The 14,255-nt window shown below is 50.4% G+C and overlaps 1 protein-coding gene across 20 annotated transcripts in view; it reads left to right on the top strand.

Moving 5' to 3' along the window:
* EXD3 (exonuclease 3'-5' domain containing 3) overlaps positions 1-14,255 on the top strand; it is a 298,384-nt gene that overhangs the window by 73,886 nt on the left and 210,243 nt on the right. The gene's annotated exons all lie outside the window — the stretch shown is intronic.

Raw genomic sequence — 14,255 nt, 5'->3', positions numbered from 1 at the left:
AGCTGGAAGGACCCACACGGATCATCGGTTCCAATTGCTGTCCCTGCACAGGACACCCCACAGCTCACCCCGTGTGTCTGAGGACCTTGTCCAGTCTCTTGTTGAACACTGTCAGGTTGGGCCGTGACACCTCCCTGGGAGCCTGTTCAGTGTCCAGCACCTCTGGGGGAAGAACCTTTTCCTCATGTCCCACTGACCCCCCTGGCACATCTGCTGCCGTTCCCTGGGCTCTGTCACTGTCACAGAGAAGAGCTCAGCCCTGCCCCTCCTGCTCCTGCTGAGGAACCTGCAGCCCATGGGCTCTGCCCTCAGTCTGCTCTGCTCCAGCTGAGCAAACCCAGGGACTGCAGCCGCTGCTCATCCGGCTTCCCCTCCAACCCTTCCCCAACTCGCTGTCCCTCCTCTGGACACCCTCCAGCAGCTTTATCTCCTTTTCTCGTGTGTCCCCAGCCCTGCACACAGTGAATGCTGCAGGTGAGGCCGAGCAGAGCAGAGCAGAGCGGGACGATCCCCTCCTGCCCGGCTGGCCGTGCTGTGCTGGGTGCACCGGGACACGGGGCCCTCTTGGCTCCAGGGACACTGGTGGCTCATGTTCAACTGACCATTGACCAGAACCCCCAGATTGCTCTCTTCAGAGCTGGTCTGCAGCCTCTTGTCCCCAGGCTCTGTGTACAGCCAGGGTGACGTCCCCTCCTCGCTGCCCAGGGACCTGCGGGCTCGGGGGGAGCAGAGGGTTCTCCTGCAGCACGTCGCTGCAGATCTTCTCACCCAAGGTGTCTGCTCCTGAACAAAAGGGGTTGGGAGTCAAAATGCAGCTTCTGTTTGTGTGCGGGGAGGGAGGAACCTCTCTGGTGCTGTAGGGATTCATTTGTGTTTCAGTGGGAACTGTGAGGCAATAGAAATGTCCTGCCCCGAGTCTAAGGCAGTGTTTGCTGTGTGTGATTGTGCGGTCTTTTAAATTAAACTATTTTGCAAGCACTTCCTTCCTGCATTTCTCAGAAGGAGGGAGGGGGGTGTGCGAAGAATGTTTCACTGCCTTTGACGGAGGAGGAAAGCTGAAGAAAACAAGAGATGCAATCCTAACTACTGACCTTTTACTTGAGCTTGGTGATGTTTTTCAGCAGCAGGGCCTCCAGGGAGTAACAGCATCCTCCTTGCTATTGTGCTGCCTGCCCAAAAAGGGGGCTAAAGTTCAGCTTTTATGATGTTCTCACTCTGGGCTTGTGGGAAAAAGGCCACATTCCCTTTCTTAGGTCATACGAGTGCAAGAGATGACAGAGCCCTACAGTCCAACCCCAGGGCATTAGGCCAGTTCAGAGTGAGACAGGGATAGACAGCTCGGTAAATATGCAGCCAGCTTTTTCTCCTTACGGAGATTCACAGCAGGTGGGAGGGTACTTTACATTGTTAAATTAAAAGGCACTGATTTATTTTATGTTGGTGTGTTATTGTTTCATAAAAGCACACGGGTTGCCATTACTCATAATGGACTCTTGCACTTTATTGTTAAATGCTCCTTTTCCACTTTGGTCGACAGTTACTGGAAATGAATCTTATCCATGAAGACAAAAACAAGAGGCAAATGAGCATAAAACGAACCCCAAACCTCCTCCCCAACAGAGCCCAGGTTTTCAGGGAGCCCTCCGCAGCCTGAGGTTTGAGATTGTCGCAGTTGTTGTTCTCCAGTTGCGCTCCGTGTCCGTCAGACTGTTCTTCTGCTCAGCACTGTGGCAGGTTGACTGTCCCCGCTTCCCTCAGCACCTCCCGGTGTCTCCATCCATCGGCTGGAGTGTCGATGTTTCTAAATGGCGCGATCCTGGCTATGGAGAGATGGTCGTGTGTCCTGAGGAGTTCAGGAGGAGGTTCTGCCTGGAAAGGCGGCCTTTCTTAAGGACAGATGCTGTTTTAAAGTTGCTTTACTGCTTAAAAAATCAATCTGGGTGGTGCCGACATCGGTCTGTGCATCTGCATCCTTTCAACAGCACGTCAGCGCCTGCTCGCGGTGCTGCAGCACCTTAGCCTGGCCATACGGCAGCTAAGATGGATGAGTTTTACCTCAAGTTGGAGCCTTGTCTTAGTGTGGTAGAGCGTATAAAACCCAACATTGTACCTACCTACCCTGCAGTTCATTGAAAAACATGTATTGCTCCTTGTTATATAATTAATAATGTGTATCTATATATGTTATAAGGACAGAAGTGTGTTTTGGCAGAAGGGAGCAAATGGTAAATACAAATATCTAATTACCCGAGGTATGCAGGCAGAGGTTTGGGTTGTGGAGGGGAGAAACAAGGTGCTTGAAGTCCATCAACGCTCTGGCATTTCTGGTTGTCATGGTGAGTGGTGGAGTACAAACTGGTGCTGGGGGGACGGGCTCGAAGCCGAGGGGGTTGTTTGTTGGGGGTTTGCCGCAGGCGGGCGAGCTGTGCCCGTGATGTGACACCAGCGGGCAGCGGCGCTCGCTGACCCCGGAGCGGCTCAGATCAAGGCAGAATCGGGGTTTTTAGGCAACTCAAAAACTGCTGAAGGTGAATCTGTCTTTCTGGCTTTGGAGCATTGATTTGCACATATCAAAGAGGCCTGTGGCCGCATTGTGTGCTGACACGCGCTGCCCAGCGCCCAGCGGCTTTCGTGGCAGCGGAGGAGCCGCCGTCCCTGTTGGGTTCCAGGGAGCGATGCTGTGTGACGGAACTGGAGCCTTTGGCTCTACGGAGCATTCGTTTAACCTTATTTAATTTTGCCTAAGTTGAGGAAGTCTCTCTTTTCATTTTCTTCTGGATGGTCTTTGTACTGAGCTACACAGACATTGGGAGGGAGAAGAGTTTTTTGTAATTGTTTTTTCTTGGGGAAAAAATAATGAAGATTTATTACCGGTTCTTCCTGTCCAGGGCTATACCTCAGAAAAATCTCCTGTAAAGCAATTTTGAGCTTTTACTTCAAGAAGCATGGAGCAAGCGATCAGTAATTCAGCATAACAAAAGTTCACACAGTTCAGAGCTTTCGTGATTGCAGAGGAGCTTATTTTGGGATTTTTTTAAATGTCCTAGACACAATTAACAGAATTTCTCAGCGAGGGGAGTGCAAGCCGGGGACTCTCCAGCAGATGTAACCGCTCAAGGAAAGCTTTGTTTGGCTTGGCTGGGTGCTGCCTTCGTTCCACGTTCTTTCATCCCACCGCCGGGCTTTGGCTCTCAGTCCGCTGCAGTGTCTGTCTGTCTGTCTTTGTCCCTGTCGTTCTCTTGTCCGACCTGCCCTGCGTTCTCTTGCAGGCCGAGCGGGACAGCGTTAACCTGGGTCAGATGGACGAAGGGGCCCTCTGGCTGTCAGAGCCCTCGCGCTCACCCATGTCATAGAATTAAGGCGGGGGGTTGGTCGGTAAACCAGCCAAACCAGACACAATGGTTGGGCTTCCATTTTGTTCCTTTGATGCTGACTTAAATATGTGCACCAAATGGGAAAACAAAATTGATGTGAAAGTAAGTAGAAATCACTTTGTTATACACATCTGTTCTACCGTGTGTCTTCTTGATGGAGTGGAGCATCTCCCGTGTGAGGAAAGGCTGAGGGAGCTGGGGCTCTGGAGCTGGAGAAGAGGAGACTGAGGGGGGACTCATTCCTGGGGATCAATATGGAAAGGGGGAGTGTCAGGAGGATGGAGCCAGACTCTTCTCGGTGACAACCAGTGACAGGACAAGGGGCAATGGGTACAAACTGGAACACAGGAGGTTCCCCTTAAATTTGAGAAGCAACTTGTTCCTGGTGAGGGTGGCAGAGCCTGGCCCAGGCTGCCCAGGGAGGTTGTGGAGTCTCCTTCTCTGCAGACATTCAAACCCGCCTGGACACCTTCCTGTGGAACCTCAGCTGGGTGTTCCTGCTCCATGGGGGATTGCACTGGATGAGCTTTCCAGGTCCCTTCAACCCCTGACATTCTGGGATTCTGATCACAGGTAGCAAAGCTTGGCCGTTGTTTCCTAAAGGACTTTGGAAATCAGGCCTGCCCTGGGAGATCTGATTTGTAAATGAAACCCGTTTGTGATGCGGGGTTCTGGTAGCCCTGAGAAGGTGGGGCCGGTGCAGCTGGGATCCCGTGGGCAAGAGGAGCCTGTGCAGGTGGCAGCAGCTCCAGGGCCAGCTCGGGAGACACTGAGAGTCCCCATGGCCCCTGGCACCAGGAGGGTCTGTGCCTTCACTGGGAGCTGCAAACTGGCTTTGCAGAGCTGCTGGTACCCAGCTAGAATAAGTAAGAAGTATTTGTTAACAGATGGATCCAAACTGATGCAAAAAGGAGGGAGGTGAGAATCGGAAACCTGTTCTTGTTTCCTTGGGGTTCTGCCGGGAGACTTGGGGTAAATGGTGTCACTTCCCCGTGCCCGTGTGTGGAACACGTGCAGCATCTTCCTGCTGTCTGAACTGTCACCTATAGCCCAAGGTGCAGCTTTGTGAGGAAACCAGCACCTGCGCAGCGTAGAAAGGGAAAAATACAAACACAGAGGGCTGTTGTCTTCGGATTGTACGTGCTGTTGGCAGCTCGTGCTGATGGTGCTTTGTTCAGCACTGCTGCTTTGGGGTACATCTTGGTGGCATCAGTGACGTGCAAGAAAGTGCTGAGGTGGTCACAGTAAGGACTGTCGGAGGATCGCGTTCTGGAGGTCAGCACGTCCTTGGCTGCACGCGAGTCTGGTGGGGAGGTTCCAGAGGTCTTCATTTCAAGTGTCTTTGAAATAAAAACAGTGGTGGTGGAGGAGAGCAACCACTTGGAAAGGATTTTGTGTAGCTGCAGCTCATGAGCACATGCAGAGTGCTGGGTTGTTCAGGTGTCTTTGTGTCGAGCTGGGCGGTGGTTTTGCAGTGCCGAGGGGTTGGTGCGGACGTCCCCACGTGTCCGCTCTGGTGCTCCCGGAGCAGCGAGGCCGACTCTGCTGAGCCAGCTGCGAGCTGTTCCGGATCCTGGAGTCTCTTGCAACTCCCAAATGGGAGATTCCTTCACAGCACAAATAACTGTCACACATAGATACTGCATTCAGTCAAATCTCACAGGGTGCCGTCCCGTTTCGGGATGGAGCTGTCGTGACAGCGCACGGGCACTTTGATCTTCTAATCCTTAGCAACGGCGTGGTGCTCTCCTTGGAGAGCTCTCTGTCCACCTCCCCTCCCTGCAGCTCACTTGTTCTGTTACGGAGTCTGCGTATTTATTATGCTTCACTTCGATATCTGACTGTACTCATTTTCTATTTTAAGCCTTCTTACATTCTCCGTTAGCTCATTATTATTCTAACCATGTGCTTAAATAGGTCTGTGGTACCCAGCGAGCTATAAAGTGTTGTTAATAGGAGGTGCTCGGTGTCTCGCAGTGCACAAGGACTCATTGTGGTGCCGAATGACCGGAGCGCTGCGGCGTGTGGTCCGGTTCTTCCATGGGATATGATGACATGCAAAAGGCCTTAATGAATATTGTATTTTAAATTACATGTGCATTTTAAATAGGTGATGCTATGAACAATTAAGTACATGAAAGATTGTTCAACTTCCCAGTTTCCCAGTTAACAGCTAATTCTTGGGCATCCCAAGCCAAAATGTTGAGCAGTTTTATTTTTCCTGTGAGGCTGAAGACTGAGGAGACTTTAAATCGGGTCCTCAGTAATTCCTAAACAGGAATGACCCCTCGGGAAGTCAGGCTGAAGTGTGATGTCCTTCTCCTTCATATCTTGTTTGACTCCATGTGAACCGTTATGCTCTGGGTGGCTTATGTGCTCCAAACATCTCCTAAAACACAGAGGGATGTTCCACTCCCAGCCTCCCCCTTACCTGTTCCAGATTCCTTGCTGATGGTCCCGTTCTTCCTGCTGCTACAGCAAGGCAGCCGCTGGCACTTAACTCCCCAAGCCCTGCTTCTTCTGGGTTTCTCTAATGCACACCTCATCCTTTCTCCCTGCTCCTGAGGATTTCTTCTCTTATTCCCAATGAAGTGATATTTTAAAGCAGATGCGAGTTGACACTGGCTCACCTGTGGTGCGTTCAACCAGCTCCTGGTTACATTCTCATCATCTTGGTCAGTACCCTGGGCTGTGTCACCAGCCCCATGGGCAGCAGTTTCTCTGCCCCACTCTGAGACCCCCCCTGCAGTGCTGGTCCAGCTCTGGGTCCTCAGCACAGGACACACATGGAGCTGCTGGAGAGGGGCCAGAGGAGCCCCAGGAATGATCCGAGGCTGGAACAGCTCTGCTGGGGACAGGTGAGAGAGCTGGGGTGTTCAGCTGGAGAAGAGAAGCTCCAGGGAGACCTTAGTGCAGCCTTTCCAGACTTAAAGACACCTACAAGAAAGCTGGAGGGGGACTTTATACAAGGCAACGTAGTGACAGGACGAGGGGTGATGGCTTTAAACTGAAAGAGGGTGAATTTAGATTAGATACAAGGCAGAAGTTCTCCTCAAGGAGGGTGCTGAGGCCCTGGCCCAGAGCGGCTCTGGCTGCCCCATCCCTGGGAGGGCTCAGGCCAGGCTGGACAGGCGCTGAGCAGCCGGGGCTGGTGGAAGGTGACCCAGCCTGTGGCAGGGGTTGGACTACGTGATCTTCAGGGCCCTTCCAATCCAAACCGTTCTGTGATCTTGCCCTGTATCTGGGTGTTTCTATAGCTGGGTGCATTGCCCATGTGTATGGGGGACAAGAGCAGGGGTATGAAGACTGGTACCGTTCCAGAGGCGCCCCTGGGATGATGTTCTGCTTTTCCGATGCGAGCTGGTTGTCAGCTCTGGACCGCAGTGTTCTCCTGGGCTGTACCAGCTCGTGTTCGTTAGCGGACAGCAGTGATTGCGGCTCCGTCCTCTGCTGGGTGATTTGGGCACGTTGCAAATTCCCTTATTGATGAAACTGTGATGAGGAGTGAGAAGGTTCCTTCTCAGGCACAGATGGACTTTTAAAGCACTCCAAAGCACCTGTGATGTTTACTCAGGTTGAGTGAAAGCCCGTGGGCCTGAGAATCGCCTGTGCAATGGTGCTCATTGCCACAAACCGCTTTATAATCCTGCCGGTGTAGCCGCAGAGCCGCTGAGCACCCTCACCGTGTACCCCAGCCCGTCCCTGAGCTGAATACGGTTTCCAGAGCAGCGGGATATTGCACACTAAGCTGTTTTTCTCCATTTTGATTCAGCAGTGTAACTCAGTATCTCACACTAAAAAGACTTTCCATTGGTATTCATGGCTCATATAACAGCTCCTCAACTGTTTCCTGCGGGTCGGAGGGAAAGGCTCTTTCCATGCATAATTTAATCACATTCAGCAGTGCAGCACTTGGAGGGTTTTTTTTTCCCACAGAAAATCTATAAGATCTTGTTAGTTAAATTTTACACTTTTAGAAATGTCCGTGGTCTTGCTTATCTTGTTCATTCAGATAAACACCTCTCAACATCCTGTTTTTCTTATGTCGTATGAACAGGAAGAGAACGATTGTTCGAGATGTGCGTCAGCCAGTGGGGTGAGCAGGCACCGCGTTACCCTCCCCGTTGCCATATGAACCAACAAACCTCCCCAGCACGGTGCTGCCGAGCTGACAGGGATCGGTTCTCCTCTACCTGACCTCCCCAGAGCTGGAGCTTTAAAGCCATGTAGAGGACCTCTCAAAGATTTTTTATTTTTAAATTTTGTCGAAGAGGGTGCACCTATAAATTTTACATGTGAATAGCTATTGCTACTTTGACATTAAGTGACAGTGATATCTTTTATTCAGCCTTGTATCAAGTTTCTACACTGAAAGAACCCAGGGTGAGCTCTTCAGTTGGTGGGAGCACAGCATGAAGTACCCATCAAGTTTTTGGCAGAGGCTGTGTGTGCCGTCTCCGGCGTGTTCTAGAGCAGAATGGCTTGAGCCAGTGGCTGGTGGAAAAGCCTTGGTATTGGCCACCGGTGTCCCTGGAGCCAAGAGGGCCTCGTGTCCCGGTGCACCCAGCACAGCACGGCCAGCCGGGCAGGAGGGGATCGTCCCGCTCTGCTCTGCTCTGCTCGGCCTCACCTGCAGCATTCACTGTGTGCAGGGCTGGGGACACAGGAGAAAAGGAGATAAAGCTGCTGGAGGGTGTCCAGAGGAGGGACAGCGAGTTGGGGAAGGGTTGGAGGGGAAGCCGGATGAGCAGCGGCTGCAGTCCCTGGGTTTGCTCAGCTGGAGCAGAGCAGACTGAGGGCAGAGCCCATGGGCTGCAGGTTCCTCAGCAGGAGCAGGAGGGGCAGGGCTGAGCTCTTCTCTGTGACAGTGACAGAGCCCAGGGAACGGCAGCAGATGAGCCAGGGGGGGTCAGTGGGACATGAGGAAAAGGTTCTTCCCCCAGAGGTGCTGGACACTGAACAGGCTCCCAGGGAGGTGTCACGGCCCAACCTGACAGTGTTCAACAAGAGACTGGACAGCGTCCTCAGACACACGGGGTGACCTGTGGGGTGTCCTGTGCAGGGACAGCAGTTGGAACCGATGATCCGTGTGGGTCCTTCCAGCTCAGGACGTTCTATGATCTGTGATTGCAATCACCTGATGATGGCCTGGAGGGAGCAAATTTGGGGCACATTTGAGAGGAACTGGTCCTGTTCCTGATGTCTCAGCACAGGATCTTCAAAAGGAACTGCAAGAGCAAAGATTGGTTTAAATAATGTGGTATTTGAAGATTCTTGCTTTCTCTGGCAATGTTAAGTGTCAGTACTGGAGAGAGAGCATCAACATAACACTGTGAGATGTAATTAGCCAAGGGAAGAAGTAGTCATTTTGCCATTATTTTCTTCAATATAAGCAAAATAGCAATTGCACTCTGCCTGTGGAGAGCTCGATTTAGCCTGGACAAACGGGTCTTCTCCACATTTTTTATTTAAGTCTTTAATTTACATTATATGTAACCTGAAGGGAAGCTGAAAAGCTACTTTGCAAGCCATGTTTTGATGAGAAGAAAGCTATGATATTTTCTCAAATTGGCATCTAAAGCGGCTCAGTTTGGTTCAATACGCTGCAAGAGAGGGAAAAGTGAATTTCCCAGCGCGGGGTTCAGCGGCTCCTTCAATTCCACCCTTGTCAAGCATTGGGCGATGATTGCTGTGGGCTTTTCCCTTGCTGGAAAAATTACTTTCAGTAGTAATTGCAAGATGTGAACCTGGTCTCTGATAGCCACCGTTAGCTGGAGTTTGTCCTTGGCCGACCGCTCTGACCTTTGCCAATCAGTCTGTGAGCAAAGGGAAGAATTAGAGCTGGTACGATAACCCGGCTCCAGAAAGTGCCAGAAAACCTGGAGCTGCCGCAGTCTTGTTTGTCCTCCGTCATTTTCTACCTGTAGAAAACTGGTCAGTGTGTTAAGATCTACAAAAGCAGTTTTTATGAAGAACAATGGCCCAAACTCCATGGAAGGAACATCAGAAAGAGCTCTGTGTTTAATGCCGTGCACTCCTGCCTTCCCTGCCTCTTGCCCTGCCTTTTGAAGGTTTTGTTAAAGCGTTTCACGGTACAACTTTACAGAAAGCTCAGGGGACCCTAACTTAGGTGGAACTTCCCTTAATTAAAGCAGAAATTAAGCATAAATTAAAAACTGGATTAAAAAGTGAGGATGTGGGCCCAAGCCCAGTGAAATGCTTCTCTTTAGTGGGCGTGCGTGGAAACGTTGTGTCAGCTCCGCTGGGTGAGAGCTCCGTCCGTGGGCTGCTCCTTCAGGAGATGCTGAGGCTTAAAGCTTTGGCTGAAATAAGTCGGTGTTGGATGGGACAAAATACCCGAACGTCTTCACTGGAGTTCTGAGCCGCTGTGCTGGGTTCTGGCAGTGGACCCATGTTTTTAGCTGTGCATTTTAACATGTGCTTGAACACGGTCTAAATACTTTATTAACATCAGCTCTCAGCATGTAAAAGCTTCTATTTCAGCTTCTATTTCTAAAAGCAATTTATTTCTCATTGGGATACTTACAGAACGAAGTTTCCTTGAACCTGATTCCATGTCTTCAGTGATCTGAATGGTCTCAGCTAGGCAGGAAAACAACACAAAAGTGAATTTCTACCCTAGTGAAAGGGTTATTTTAAAATGCTTCTGAAATGCTGGTAGAAAAGCTGACGTGTTCTTCAGCCTCAAGCGCTGTTTCTCAGGTCTAACCTACAGATTTCTTCTGACGATTGGGTTGTCCAGCCACGGTTGGAAACAAATTCTATGGCTGATGTTAAACACCAGGATGGGCTGTGCAGGGAACAGAAGCAGAGATGCTGGGATCTGGGTCGGGATGCCCCTGGTGCTCTTTGCTCGCTGCTCGGCTGAAGCTGCAGCACGTTGGGTGCTGTCAAGGGCCGGGTTGGCTGGTCCGTACCTGGGGTTCAGCCCCGGGACCTCCCAAGGGGAGACATTCTGGTCCCGTTCAGCATCTGCTGATGCTTCCCGAGGACACACAAGTGGCAGAAGATGCCAGAGTTGTGCAGATGAGGTTCTCGGGACACGAGACAGCGCCAGCCTTGGGTTAACGGCTGGACTTGATGATCTGGAGCATCTCTTCCAACCAAAACGATTCTATGGTTCAAAGAAAATGTGGGAATGGTGTTTAAGCAAGAATCAAACTATTGTTACTGTTCTACAAGGAAAGTTGGATGGCTTCAAAACAGTTTTAGTATCAACAGTTGTTCTTTTTTTTTTCCATGGAAAACTACTTAGGATAGTTAAAGGTTCTTTGACTTAGAACGTGGGGATTTCCAGAGATGTCTGGATGGGAAAAGATCTGTGTTCCTCTTGAGCTCTGTGATACTCTGCATCTGCTGCTCCCTTCCCAAACCGCAGTCCGGTGCTCTAGACCTGCTGCTGCTGTTCTGACAGCCTCAGTACTAAGTAGCCACAAAATAATGACATATGTAAGAAGTTCCCCCTTTTATCCCCGACAATATTAGTTTTCTACGCCTTTACAGACTTAATAAGCTCGAAAGAAGAAATTATTTGTTTTCCAGAGTGCTGGAAATGGGAACAAACCCCATTTCTCTTTATCAATGAAGAAATGCGCAGAGCGGTTGGCTAAAGTAAGTAAAAGTAGCTTGACTGAATTTTTGGAGGAAAATAACTATTTTGTGATGAAACTGTGTTTTTTGCTTTACGATCACAGGAACACGAGATGCGGTTGTGCGGGATGGGGATGGACCGAGCTCGGTCTCTTCGGCCACCTCCCTGTTCCTGGAGGTGGAGGTGCAGGAGAGGGTGTAAGGTGGGGACGGGAATGAGGGGGTGCAGTGCTGTCCCCCGACTCCCATCAGCCTGCAACTCCGAGTCCCCTGTGCCGGGGATCGTCTTGGTGCTTAATAACCACGCTACTGTAACCCGTGATGGGTCATGGCCCATCCAGCAGATGAGGAAGCCATTAAAAGTCTTGCCAGTTACTTGCAAAAGGTTAACGATTGTTATACTTTTAGGCCTTTATTATTATGGATTTCATTACCTGCCTAGAAAGCAACTTCTTTGTGTTATTGTTAGAATTGCCACTTGTGTAAAAATAGGTGCGCTTCTCCTTGGGTGTATTGAAAGTATCCAAAACTGACTATTTGTTTGAGGTGGTGACCCACGTGTGTGTTCAGACCAACATGCAAGATGTTCTTCTTCGCCACCGTATGAGGGCAAGGGACACTCTGTCCCCCGAGAGTGAACCATAGAATGCCCTGAGCTGGAAGGACCCACACGGATCATTGGTTCCAAGTCCTGTCCCTGCGCAGGACACCCCACAGTTCACCCCGTGTGTCTGAGGATGGTGTCTGTGGGTCGTCTTGGGCACCGTGCAGGATGTGCCCGAAGCTGGGAAACTTCTGCGGTTGGTTTCATTTTTGTTTCTTTAGTTGGCACCAGATCTGCAGGGCATGTTCTGTGCATGAATCACAGAATCACAGAGTGTCAGGGGTTGAAGGGACCTGGAAAGCTCATCCAGTGCAATCCCCCCATGGAGCAGGAACACCCAGCTGAGGTTCCACAGGAAGGGGTCCAGGCGGGTTTGAATGTCTGCAGAGAAGGAGACTCCACAACCTCCCTGGGCAGCCTGGGCCAGGCTCTGACACCCTCACCAGGAAGAAGTTGCTTCTCATCCTTAAGTGGAACCTCCTGTGTTCCAGTTTGCACCCATTGCCCCTTGTCCTGTCACTGGTTGTCACCAAGAAGAGCCTGGCTCCATCCTCCTGACACTCCCCCTTTATATATCTGTAAGCATTAATGAGCTGCACACAATCCCTGGGTGATGGTGCAGTGGGGGGAATGTGGGTGCCCTTGAGGCTGAGCTGGGGCGATGAGGGTCCTGGTTTGGGTGCTGAGCCGTCCCGCCTGCCCGGCCCTGTCTGCTCGGCAGCTCTCCCTCCTCCTCATTGACAAAAAGTGCTAACAAAATAATAGGAAAATGGTATTGGCTGTTCCACTCAGACAAACCAGCCTTTTCTTTTAATGAGAGCGCGTTTTGTTTGATCCGTGTTTTTTGGGGGGGGGAAATGATGAATTTTAGCCATTATGAAAACAAAAGCCGTGGTTATTTGTAAGGGTTGTTTTATAAGAAGCATATGTGTGCTTTATTATTCTTTTGCTTGAAGTGTGGGGATTGTTTTCAGTTGGGAGGCGGCGTTAGAAGAATGTGAACTTCTGACTCACTGAGAAGCAGAGCATGTCTTAGCAAAATTGTGAGGTTTCCTATTATGTTTTCATAACTCGGATTTCTCAGAATGGATTTCTTGCTCTTAGTTAAAAGAATGACTTTTACTGCCATTGAGAAAGACCAGATTCTTTTTCTATAAAAGCTTTTATAGCTTTCAATATACTTTTACTCTATGTGCCGTTCTTCATCTCCCTTTCTTCTCTCCAGCGTGGCAGTTTCTCAGTGTCCTGCCCGTGCGGCTCATTTTCCAGACGTATTTCTGCCTGTTGTCTATATTTTGACTTTTGAGCAGTGGTGCCGGCAGCACAGACCAAGGTACGGCTTAAAATAGTGATCCCAGGAAGGGGTGGGCTCGGCTAATGGCATCTGAGGAATTCCAGCTTTTCTCTAGAAGAATCAAACGAGAAACATGAAATCAGCGTTGAATGCGTGGCCGGATGCTTTGTGATAAGCTTTTGCAAGGATGTTAGAGAAAACACAATGGGTCGAGCTAACCCTGTTATGTTATTGCTGTCACGTTAATACAAGAGATCAAACCCCGGGGCTCCGGTTGGGGTTTGCTGGCCGGTACCTGCAGGTCCACAGTGCAATTAGGTGCTTCTATTAAATCAGGGCTGTCTGAAAGATGGTTGAACAACAACCAGAAGAGAAACTTGTAGATACTGACCTCCCTGCTAAAGTGAAGCGAAGTATTTAATACTGAGTGAAACAACTGCCTTGTTTGAACTGAAAGGAAGTTTTTGCCCTGCTTTGGATCCAGGGAGGAATGGGGCAGGGGAGTTGTTTTGGGTTGACCTGGCTTTTCCATCCGGCTATGAATGAGAACACGAGCTGGTTGTGCAGCGGGAGCTGCTGCGGGCGCGGCGCGGTGCGGCCGGTGGTGCGGGCGCCTGTGTTTCAGTGGCGGTTCGTGCGCTGGAAGAGGCCGCAGGGAGCCCGGCACGGCCTGCGCTGACGGGCAAGACCGGGCGGCCCAGGATGTGTCACAGCAGCCACAGCCCGTCCACTGGTGGAGAAATAACGAACCACTCGTGTTAAATGAGGATTCTGGCTACTGAAAGTGAGCTGATGTTCATACCCAGGTGATTACGAGTGAGGAACTTACCGTGTTTTGTTGTTTGTTGGGTTTTTCTCCTTGTTTTCCCTCCCGTCGGATGCAGATGTTTCCACCGGCCGTGTCAGCGCAGCAGGCGAATCCGAGTGTGTGAATGAAGAACTGGAGGAACAAGTGATGAACGCTTTTCCCCTAGTGAACCGAGACTCACAGACCTCCCAAAAGGCTGGATCTTTAATGGTGAAATTACAGGGGAGGTGTGTGGTGTGTGGAGGTTTCCAGAGGTTTTCAGCTGCGTGTGGTTGCTTCATTTCTGAGATCTGGAGCCGTCTGTGCGGTGGAGTTCAAAGCTCCATCCATTAGAAAGCTGCAGCTAAGACTGGAAACTGAGCCAAAGGCTGGAGCAAGCCAGACATACCTTATAAAGAAGGACCCTCTCCGTCTTGTTGCTTCATTTCCTTGTTGTTTGAATTCAGCTAAACCCACATAGTTATACATTTTAAAAGCATATTTATCTTTTGTGGGAGTTAAGGCATTGGTAGCTGGGATGGTGAGTGAGTTTTGGAGCCCTGGAAATGGTGCTAAAGCAGAGCA

The sequence above is a fragment of the Patagioenas fasciata genome, chromosome 20 (genome assembly GCF_037038585.1).
Source record: "Patagioenas fasciata isolate bPatFas1 chromosome 20, bPatFas1.hap1, whole genome shotgun sequence".
Taxonomy (NCBI): domain Eukaryota; kingdom Metazoa; phylum Chordata; class Aves; order Columbiformes; family Columbidae; genus Patagioenas; species Patagioenas fasciata.
This window is presented reverse-complemented; position numbering and strand designations above follow the sequence as displayed.